This window comes from Eleutherodactylus coqui, chromosome 11, assembly GCF_035609145.1.
Source record: "Eleutherodactylus coqui strain aEleCoq1 chromosome 11, aEleCoq1.hap1, whole genome shotgun sequence".
Lineage (NCBI taxonomy): Eukaryota > Metazoa > Chordata > Amphibia > Anura > Eleutherodactylidae > Eleutherodactylus > Eleutherodactylus coqui.
Window position 1 is genome coordinate 89,081,692 of NC_089847.1, and position 12,310 is coordinate 89,094,001.

Genomic DNA, 12,310 nt, shown 5'->3' on the forward strand with positions numbered 1-12,310 from the left:
GTCGAAAGTTATTTATTCCACTTTATTAGACAGTTGTATGATTGTGTTTTCTGTCACTATAACCTTATGACGAATAGTTAATCCTATGCAGCACCTCCCTGAGGTGAAGGGAAGGTGCCAGTTTGGTCAACCCAGAACAAGAGTATATTCTGGTACTTTGCCAGGATTTTATTGCTTGTATCCTAAGATCCTCCTCTAGGTACTTGTTGAACTAGTTTGTTCTCGGTTATGCCATCACTCACAACGCTCCAGAGTCAGGCACACAGGTACGTTGCTCCCAGCTCTATAACAATCCCATCGTTTATTATAGATAAACCTAATTTCTGAATTAACCTAAATGACTAGATTCTCTGGGACTCTCATATTTAGCTGGTTTTATCACTTTACATTTGTCTTGAGACTGATCACATGGTGTGATCGAAACGTTGCTGTATTTGTCTATGGAGGAATAAAAAGTTCTATTACATCTGTTTGGCACCCGTATATGCTGCTGCAGAACCATTCTTGGATGTGTTGAGACAGGATTTTATTTTATAGATTACTCATTGTATGTGAGACGATATTAAGATGTTTGATATTTAGATTGGTAAATGAACTATAATACAGATTATAACATAATAAGACTAGAATTTCTATTTCCTGGGATGTTTTCTACATATTATATATGGGGAACCGCTGATGTTCTGCATTAGTATTCTAATTACATTTGTTCTTATATTTATAGTATGTAAACACCATTAATAGTCTTGATTTTACATATGATTGGGTGAATTACCGTATGATGCTGGTGGATTAAATAGTGGACTATATTGGATATCAATTATTTTATTCTTGTACGACTTCAGTATTTTAACGGATTCAAAATGCATCTTATTACAATATTATCATTTATAAATGGGAGCCTGGAATACAACAATCATAATATTTTGAAGTGAAGGAATATTGTATTTTTATCAACAAATTTTAATTAAATTAATGATATGCTAATAATAATAATGGTATCATTTCTGGCCTCATTTAGTAGTGAAGTACATATTATTGTATCTCTAGTCGTACATTTTTCTGACTTGGACTTCTTAAATAAATGTTTGGTGACTTATAATTCTAATAATCATATTCGAACATCAGAGTCTAAAGTTATTTGATACAAAGTATTTCTGTATTTTTGCTGTTACATATTTGCCGATAATAAGCGATAATCTATTGTTGCACTTGTTTCTGTCCATTACGTAACACCTCTACACGTTAAGCCACATAATTCATTCTTTCGTTTCTCAGGATACAATTAATTATAATTTAATATTAGAAGAGAATTGTTCGGTTGTTTTTTCATTAGTGAAACATTAAATAAGCATGTATCTAGAGTAATAAGTCACAGAATGATGGAAGAAGCTGATAACTATATAATTATTATATTATAGAATTCCCTAAATAGATGGAGACGTTCATTATTTCTTAAAGCAGCTCCTAAACAAGAAGAACCTGAATCAGTGTTTGCCCATATCCATAAGCAAAACATGTTACCAAACGTTGTCATTTCTAGCGAATATAACAAGTACAGACCTGCTTACTTCATAGACCGTACAGTTTTAATACTTTAGGGTGTCAGGATCTTGTTTCATTTTTGATACAGTTGTTGTATCTTGTTTTGCTTTTTTGTTTTTCATGGATGTTAGACCTCCTTCCCACAAGTATATATCAGCCGTCCGTTTTCACGGCCAGCTGATATACGCTGTGATCTAATGCATCAGATCACATGGCCGTATTCCTGAGATGCAAAAGCACCCGGCTGGGCCAATATAGCGCGGGGGGCATCTTTATGTCGGGCTCAAAAGATAGTCCTGGAACTATCTTTTGGGCCAGAATACGTTGGCCGCTGTATGGGCTCCTATCAGAGCCCATGACAACGGCCGCAGGTGGGAGGAAGTTTAAATTAAATTCTTTATGAATTTAATAGATTTGGTTTAGTTTGTAATTTTTAGGTAAATACCCCAAAGTCTGAGACACTGAACATTACCTTACTGACCCGGGAGATGAACCATCTTCAGAAAGTATTTCCTTTTAAATGGATCAGTGTATGGAAAAAATAGATCTGCGCTCCGAGAACTGGCACTTCTAACAAGTTTATTTACACAACGCGTTTCGTCCCTCCGTGAGGATTTTTTCAAGTGTAACAATACATTAAACACAGTCTATTTATAATAAAATCCACATACCTTCTCTTCATGCGGTCTGCTCCGTCCTGTGCCTCCTCCAGCGTCCTGCGGCGTCACGCCTCCTCTGTGCGTGTCACATGACCGGGATCACATGGTGTCGTGACGTCACATGATCGGGCGCTGCTCCTTATGTGGGAGAGAGTATGGACGGGCACGATCGCATCTATTAGAATACATCAGGAATATAAGTGTTACTGGCCTACACCTATATTGATGCTTTTCTATGATTAAAACATTCCATTTTACTGTCATTACTATTGAATCTATATTTAAATCAGTTTTTTTAAAATATATATATATATATATATATATCTCATATCCACTATTGTTATTATCTCATCATAAATACCTTAAAATGTTCACATGACTTAATATAAAACATATATGTATAGGGTTTGAATCGACTCACTATAAATTTCATAATATTACATATCATTTAAAATCATGCATTCATAATATCATAATATAATATAATAATAATAATATATATTAATAAAAATATGATAAAACTAGGAACCATCTGTCATTCCTTACTGCTTAATATCTTTTATAACTTCTCTAAAACTTCATTCAGGCCTCTGGGAACCAGGGTATTAAGATGAAATATCCAGAACATTTCTCTTGCTCTCAATTTTTCTATTGATCTTTCCTGGATATGCTCAATAGGAGTAACCTTTAACAGTGAAGGGTCTTTGGCGTGGTGTGTACTGAAATGTCGTGAGATACTATGCTTTTCAAAACCTTTCCTTATATTGCTGCGGTGTTTATTCAGCCTTTCACGTAACGCATTTATAGTCCTTCCTATGTACTTCAGCCCACATGAGCATTCTAGCATGTAGATTACTTTCTTCACACTGCATGTCATTTTTTGTTGGATCATAAAGTCTTCTCCATCTGGTAAATGTATGTTCTTGGTACCCTGGTTAATGTTTGTACAACACATGCATCTTCTTTCTCTACACTTATATACCCCGCCTTCTTCTCCGTCTTTTTTCCGTTTCCGTTCTTTTTCTTTTTTTGGGTAAGATGGAGCTATGAGATTCTTCAATGTTCTGTTCTTTCGAAAGATGCATAACGGTCTTACTGCTAGTTGTTTCTCTAGGAATGGATCTTCCTTCAGGATGGTCCAATTCTTTTTCAATATACCGTTAATTAGGCCTGAATGTGCACTAAACTTAGTGGTAAAAGCTGTTTCATATCTCTCCTGTTTCTCTCTGGAGTCTTTGTTGGTCTGTTCGTATTAAATCCGTGTGAAGTGGAGAATTTATTATTTAATTCTCCCATGGTAAATTCACCTCCGGAGATGAACGAGATATTAGATCTCAGTATGAGTAGAAGATTGGAAGATTACAGAAGGGAATTGGTAAGATTATCAATAGAGAGCAACCACAATAGTACAGTTCCTTTTTTAGGAGGGAGAGGACCGCTCACCCCGAAAGAACCAAGAACAACCTCATCCCCCAACCGAGATATAGGAAATATAAAATTGACTCCACAGAGGAATATGTTGAATATGCAGCCATCCAAGAAGGTGAATATATCCCAAAAAGAGAAAACGAAGATTCATCAATTCTACCAGCCAGTACGAACAACCTCGACCAACGCAAGAAGCGCAAGAGAAAACGGAGAGGGAAGAGGGGGGGCACTCGTACTTCTAAAATCAGCAACAGGACCGAATCATCCTGTGAGGAAGTAGTGTCCTTTGATGAAGCCAAACAGAATGGGATATATAACATAACAGATTATGCATTAAGAAGAGATGAAATGGAAGTTCTCGCAAAAGGCCTCTCGTTTAGCCCAACTAAAGGGGCACATTTATTTGAGCTCTTTGTGGATCTAAACGCCTTTATTAGAAAGATAACTTTAAGTAGATATTTTTCTATCCAAGAAATAAAAAAATATACAAATGATGAAAAAACAAGATACGGAAGAGAAAGAGTTCAATATAAATGACCCTATAATCACAGATCTGAAACCGAAAAACAGGTTTTTTCCAGTTGAAGCGAAGGGGGAATATGTGGACCTATTCTATAATAAAACTATGAAGGACTTCACGAAAATGTGCAAGGATAATAGACCCATACACCACAATCTAACCAAGAAACAAAGGAACATCTTGAAGAAACTGAAAGAAGAAAAATCAATCGTTATAAGACAAGCAGACAAAGGGAGCGCCACCATAATCATGAATTACCAGCAATACCATGAAGAAGCAGTAAGAATCCTAGGAGATGAAGGATATTATGAGAAATTGAAGGAGGATCCAACGAGCAAGATAACCAAAGAATTCAATTTGCACTTGCAGGAAGGTTATGAAAATAACAGTATATGCAAAAAAGAATACATCTATATGAAAGAAACTCCCATAGGGGTCTCATATTTTTACCACGCACCCAAGGTGCATAAAAACTTGCATCATCCACCGGGGAGGCCAATAGTGGCATGGATGGAGTCCATTACTCACAGACTATCGGAATATATAGATCGCCAGCGGCAGAAATATGTAGTTAGTTTACCATCCCATATTAAAGACTCAGGACACCTTCTAGAGATCATCAGAGACATAGAATGGCAACCCACCTACCTATGGTGCAGTGTAGACGTTGAAGCACTCTATTCTAACATTGAACATGAAATTGGAGTAGAAGCAGTGGAGAAAGTGTTAAGGGAGGACATACTCATGCCAGACCATCAGAGGCAATTCATCTCAAAAAGTATAATGTTCATTTTAAGGAACAATATTTTCATGTACAACGATAAATATTACAGACAGTGCACCGGCACCGCCATGGGAACTAAATGCGCACCTACTTTTGCAAATCTTATCATGGGTTCATTTGAAAAGGAAAGATTCATGGATAAATGGATACAACTGTATAAACGATTTATAGATGATCTTCTCATCATTTGGGATGGAACAAAAGAAGATCTCATTAAATTTGTGGAAAATCTGTCAGATAATGAATTCAATTTCAGATTGACACATGAGATTTCAGCTACAAGGATAGTTTATCTGGATCTGGAAATAAAAGGAAAAAACAACGAAATTATTATGCGAACCCACTTTAAGAAAGTTGATGCCAATAGTTATTTGAACTATAAAAGTTGCCATCACAGAAATGGGAAAAAGAATGTTCCCTATGGGCAATTCCAACGGATAAGGAAGAACTGCACTAGAGAAGAAGATTACAAAGAACAAGCGAAAATAGTGGAGAAAAGATTGAGAGACAAAGGTTACCCTAAAACATTAGTGGAGGCGGCTTACATCAAAGCATTGAATCAGGAAGACAGAACAAAAAGGAAAGAACAGACCAACAAAGACTCCAGAGAGAAACAGGAGAGATATGAAACAGCTTTTACCACTAAGTTTAGTGCACATTCAGGCCTAATTAACGGTATATTGAAAAAGAATTGGACCATCCTGAAGGAAGATCCATTCCTAGAGAAACAACTAGCAGTAAGACCGTTATGCATCTTTCGAAAGAACAGAACATTGAAGAATCTCATAGCTCCATCTTACCCAAAAAAAGAAAAAGAACGGAAACGGAAAAAAGACGGAGAAGAAGGCGGGGTATATAAGTGTAGAGAAAGAAGATGCATGTGTTGTACAAACATTAACCAGGGTACCAAGAACATACATTTACCAGATGGAGAAGACTTTATGATCCAACAAAAAATGACATGCAGTGTGAAGAAAGTAATCTACATGCTAGAATGCCCATGTGGGCTGAAGTACATAGGAAGGACTATAAATACGTTACGTGAAAGGCTGAATAAACACCGCAGCAATATAAGGAAAGGTTTTGAAAAGCATAGTATCTCACGACATTTCAGTACACACCACGCCAAAGACCCTTCACTGTTAAAGGTTACTCCTATTGAGCATATCCAGGAAAGATCAATAGAAAAATTGAGAGCAAGAGAAATGTTCTGGATATTTCATCTTAATACCCTGGTTCCCAGAGGCCTGAATGAAGTTTTAGAGAAGTTATAAAAGATATTAAGCAGTAAGGAATGACAGATGGTTCCTAGTTTTATCATATTTTTATTAATATATATTATTATTATATTATATTATGATATTATGAATGCATGATTTTAAATGATATGTAATATTATGAAATTTATAGTGAGTCGATTCAAACCCTATACATATATGTTTTATATTAGGTCATGTAAACATTTTAAGGTATTTATGATGAGATAATAACAATAGTGGATATGAGATACATATATATATAAATTTTTTTTTAAAACTGATTTAAATATAGATTCAATAGTATTGACAGTAAAATGGAATGTTTTAATCATAGAAAAGCATCAATATAGGTGTAGGCCAGTAACACTTATATTCCTGATATATTCTAATAGATGCGATTGTGCCCGTCCATACTCTCTCCCACATAAGGAGCAGCGCCCGATCATGTGACGTCACGACACCATGTGATCCCGGTCATGTGACACGCACAGAGGAGGCGTGATGCCGCAGGACACTGGAGGAGGCACAGGACGGAGCAGACCGCATGAAGAGAAGGTATGTGGATTTTATTATAAATAGACTGTGTTTAATGTATTGTTACACTTGAAAAAGTCCTCACGGAGGGACGAAACGCGTTGTGTAAATAAACTTGTTAGAAGTGCCAGTTCTCGGAGCGCGTATCTATTTTTTCCATACACTGATTTTTCTGAGCGGCTCTCTGGCTGAGAGACGGAGGACGAACGCGGCTCCCCAGCTGACTGGCCCAGCAGGACACCAGGGAACTAGAGGCACAGTATATATAAGACGATCCGGATAAGGGGTGTGAGTGAGGATCCCACAAACAGGATCTTCACTGTGCACCGGGTGAGTGCGACATGATATTATCAGTATATTCATAATATGATTTACCTGTTTACTCTGGAAGCGCTATCCTGATTTTTTGCATACTGTTCTCCTTTTTAATGGAGGGATACATCAGTTAAATATCTAGGGAGTCATATCTCTGCAGATAAAGATCAGGTGTTCAAATTAAATTACAACTCTCTTCTGAATACTCTTAAATCTGACCTCACAACTTGGGATCGGTTGCCATCTTGGTTTGGCAGGTTTAATGCCCTGAATATGAACATCCTACCCAAGGTACTATATGTGTTTCAGACTGTTTCCTGGGTTTTGCTTTGGAATCATCTTTTTAAATTGTGTAAGCTGGCAATGCAGCGTCGGAGGAGCGGGACACGGCCTAGGAGACAATAGGGTAGAGTTTGGGGCGTTGTCACAGTGGCTCTACCGTTTCTGACCCAGAGGGTAACCGGTGTCACGTCCAAGGGCCGAGGGCAGGTTAATAAACGGGGAACCCAATACTGGACTACTATAGTCCTGTTTTGTGTCATGCGGCACGCGAACGTTTCTTCAGCCGAGGGAGAATTCCTGGATGGCGGAGTAAACTCACCCTCGCGCGCCTCCATGGGGGAATTCCTAGTAATGGAATCCACAAACAAACACACAGGATTCTTTTAAGACACAGCCTCCAGAAATGGACTGGCGACTGGTCGCTTTGCTTGATTACAATTTCAAAATACACGCCAGCAGGAAAACAGTGCAAAATGTCAAAGTGGTGTGACAGGGAGGACTCACGGGTGGACAGGAGAAACCACAGTCCTGTTATCTGTAGGTCCTGATCCCAGCAACACACTCTTTTCTCTCCAACACTCTACCGTTCAACACTTACATTTGATAAAAAGGATACGCTGAATGGCAGTTCCTCACTTTCTCTCTCTCAGTATGGATGGAGTCATTTCACATTTCCTGGCCATAGGAGGCCCAGGGCAGGGTGGGTATTTCTTTCAGCCTCGTCCATTCTGGGCCACACAGGCTAAAGGTGCCTGTGTGGTTCTCCCCAGAACACACTCTCCTCTTGCAAGCCCAGAGCAGAACAGGGCAGAACCGGACAGAACAGCTCATGCACACACCTTGCATCGACATATATACAACATGGTCAGGTGACCATCCATCCACAGCATAAAACGATACATTTCTAGACAGACAGCTCACATACCAGACAATTAACTCTTTCAGTGCTGCAGCTATGCAATACACACCAATCAAGCAACACAGAAGACACTAACATTACAGTGAAAAATGCATACATACTGTTATGGCGGGGCATCATTGTTCTGGGCCACTACAGTTAGTCATTTTATTTGGAAGTACTCTACTTCACACCCAAGCTAAGGACTTCTAACTAGGCCTTAAGCCTGCTTTACATGCACAGATAATCATAGACTTCACTGGGGCAAGAATAGTCCAAAAATATATATAGAACTTATTCACTGGTTTGGACTATGAAACGTAACTTTTAATGATACTGTGACTCACAAACATCTCATATACATGAGAATTTAAAACCATAGAGCATTACTCACTTATTTTAGTGAGTGATAGAGTCAGAATTATGAGGAATATTTTTTCATCCACTTTATTAGACAGTTGTATGATTGTGTTTGCTGTCACTATAACCTTATGACGAAGAGTTGATCCTATGCAGCACCTCCCTGAGTATAAGGATATTTGCTCAGCTGGAAGATGATACTAATTATTATGTTATAATTATAAGTTGTAAAGTAGGTGCGTTTAAACTGGCAAAAGCTCTTACCGTATATACCGGCGTATAAGACGACTTTTGAACCCCGAAAAATCTGCTCTGCAGTCGGGGGTCGTCTTATGCGCCGGTAATACAAAAAAAAAAAAGTGTAAAAAAAAAAAAATTTATTACTCACCTCCCACGGCGTCCTGTCGCGCTCCGGCAGGATGTCGCTCGCTCCGGCAGGCTGTCGCTCGCTCCTCGTCCCCGCCGCAGCATAGCTTTCTGAATGCGGGGCTTGAAATCCCCGCTTCCAGAAAGCTAATACACACGCCGGCAGCCATGACAGCATTGAATGGCTGTGATTGGCTAAAGCACACGTGGCTTCAGCCAATCACACTATTCAATGACATCATTGAATGGCTGTGATTGGCTGAAGGCGCACGTGTTAGCAATCACACCCATTCAATGATGTCATGGCTGCCGGCGTGTGTATTAGCTTTCTGGAAGCGGGGATTTCAAGCCCCGCATTCAGAAAGCTATGCTGTGCGTTTTCATTCCACACAGAAGTCTATTGGCAAAATGCCCCCCCCCCCCAAAAAAAACCCGCCATAACCCAGAACAGAACATGCTATGCTTTAACCCCTTCCCGCTCCAGGACGTACCGGTACGTCCTGGGAGCCTGGTACTTCCCGCAACAGGACGTACCGGTACGTCCTGGGGATAGCGCGAGATCACATAAGATCCCGCGCTATCCCGCAGCGGGAGCCGGCTGTGAGTCACAGCCGGCGTCCCGCTGCAACAGCGGGGGGACATCGGAGATGCGCCCCCCGCTGTTAACCCCTTCCCTGCCGCGATCTAAGTAGATCGCGGCAGGGAAAGAGTTCACAGAGGGATCGCGATCCCTCTGTCTCCGGCCGGCTCTCGCGATGTCATCGCGAGAGCCCGGCCTGTCACCATGGCAACAGGATGCAAGACACTGGCGTCCTGTATTGCCTGTGCCTATAATCGCTGTACAAGCGATAAGGCATGGCAGGGCAGTAGCTCTGCCATGCCTTATAACAGCGATCATCGGTACAGTGATGTAAGTCCCTCAGAGGGACTCAAATAGTATAAAAAAAGAAAAGAAAAGTGTAAAAAAAAGAAAAATGTAAAAAAAAATGTAAAAAAAACCCTTTTTATGCTTTTTCTAATATTAGCATAAAAAAAGGGAAAAAAAATTAAAACCCCACATATTGGGTATTGACGCATCCGTAACCATGTGTACAAAAAGTTGAACATGCTTTTTATTTTTGTAAAAAAACACGCTAAAAAACAGACAAAATGCTAATTTTTGGCATTTTGCCTCACAAAAAATGCAATAAAAGTGATCAAAAAAGCTGTATATTCCCCAAAATGGTACCAATAAAAACTACAGCTCATCTTGCAAAAAATAAGCCCTCATAGAGCTCCGTACATAGAAAAATAAAAAGTTACAGGACTTTGAATGCAGCTATAGAGAAAAAAAAAGATTTTAAAAAAAAGGGGGTTTTATTGTAAAAAAGTGTAAAAACCTAAAAAAATATAACAATTTTGGTATCGTAACTGTACCAACCCGCAGAAAAAATTTAGTGTGTCATTTATGCTGCATGATTAACGCTGTAAAAAAAAGAAAAAGAAATCTATGGCAGAATTGATGCGTTTTCTCTCCCTGTTATCATAAAAAATAAAATAAAAAATTTTACGATATTGTCTATGTACCCAAAAGTGGCACCGATAAAAACTACAGATCGCCACGCAAAAAACAAGCCCTTATACGGCCACGTCCACGGAAAAATAAAAAAGTTATGGCTTTCGAAAAATGGAGATGGAAAAATACCAAAAAATCGCTTGGTCCTCAACGCCAAAAGAGGCCGTGTCCTTAAGGGGTTAAAGAAAAACACCACTTATGAAAAATGAAAATATAAAGCCACCAGAATGTAACAAAGAAAAACATATTTTGTAGTACCTTCAACCTATGCAGCCTGCACGACAGAAGGCAAAAGTGATTAAAAACTATTCTGCCTTCTCCTCAGGTTCCTCGGCTGTGATTAAAAGCTGAAGACCTGACTTCTTCCTGCTACATTGCAGGAGCAAAGCTTTAACCCCGCAGCATATTTTTGCTATTAGCCAGGATTAAAGCTGAGGACTAAGTGATGTAAATTTACAGGGCTCAATCATTAACCCCTTAGTGACCAGCCTATAGTGTTTTTACGTCCTGCCCAAGTGGGCTTTATTCGCTCAGGACGTAAAAACATGTGTCCTGCAGGGAATAAAGCCACGTAGGCTCTGGGCGTGACAGCTCCATGCTGTCGGTGCCCGCAGGTAGCCGACAGCATGGAGCTGTCATCCTGGCCTGTTTGAAAAAAGTTAAAGATTCAGCTACCCTCATGGATCGGATCCATGGGGGCAGCTGAAATTACTCACCCATGTCCTCCATGTTGTCCCCCAAAGATCTGGTCCTCCAGGACCCACCGCCACTCTTCTGTGCATGCGCGCCAGACGGATGACGTCACGCGCATGCGCAGAAGCCGGGGAGCCCCCGGCAAATTTAAAGTCTCCTGGCTCCCGGCTCCTGAAGGCAGCCAGGAACCAGGAGATGTCGCCGGGGACCGCCGTGAGCGGTCCCGGGCCCTTGATTGCCACTATGCAATGGATAGCGGCGATCACGAAAAAATGTAATAAATTTTTAAAAAGTACAAGTTTCACCTCCCCTCATGGATCGGATCCATGAGGGGAGGTGAAAAGACTCACCTCGGATCCTCCGCCATGTCCCGGTGTTACGGGACCTGAAGTCCCCTTCTTCGCATGCGCGCCCGATGTCAATCATCCGGCGCGTGTACAGAGGAGCTCAGGCCCTGGGAAATTCAAAATCCCTCTGCTCCTGGCTACCATGTGTAGGCAGGAGCAGAGAGATGTCACTGGGCACATGATCACTGTTATCCAACGGATAACAGTGATCATTTAAAGTAAAAACAGAGTGTAAAAAAATAAAAAGTTTTAAAAAAAGTTTAAAAGGCTTACGTTTCATCTCCCCTCATGGATCATATCTTTGAGGGAGGATGAAAATACGTACATAAGGCCCCCGGATTTATTTTACTGTGGATATCCGCAACATAGAGCCATTGTGCTCTATGGTCATAGATATACCCACAGCCCATACGCAACTACATTGTGTACGGGCTGCGGGAACCCGCGTCATCGCTAAGCGACGGCGCGAGAAATACAAACAAAAAAAAGGCGTACTGCGCAGGACCGCCTGTGTAAGTAGGCAGTTATGCGCAGTACATTGCGCGGTCGTACGCAGGGTCACAGCCGGGCTCTCAGCTGGGATCCGCTGCGGGCCTCCATAAGCGGATTCCACCTACGGCTGCGTGAGCACGGCGTTCTTCAGACCGCTACCTGTAATACGTATTTTACAAGAAGCCCTGGGAACGCTCGCTTTCCTGCAGTTCCAGGAGCAGCTTGTTGAGTGCCTTCTGTGTGTGACCGCCGCACCTCAGTGAGCTTACGAAG

The 12,310-nt window shown here is 40.5% G+C and overlaps 1 protein-coding gene across 3 annotated transcripts in view; it reads left to right on the top strand.

Annotated features, from left to right (window-relative positions):
- The first annotated feature begins 235 nt into the window (after nt 1-235).
- Nucleotides 236-12,310, top strand: part of LOC136582160 (4-galactosyl-N-acetylglucosaminide 3-alpha-L-fucosyltransferase FUT6-like) — a 46,141-nt gene continuing 34,066 nt past the window's right edge. For 2 of the 3 annotated variants that reach the window (XM_066582988.1, XM_066582989.1), the window contains exons 1-2: nt 236-266; nt 6,588-6,750. The gene's annotated coding sequence lies outside the window, so the exon portion shown is untranslated. The remainder of the gene's footprint in view (nt 267-6,587; nt 6,751-12,310) is intronic. The other variant, XM_066582990.1, reaches the window with a different exon arrangement.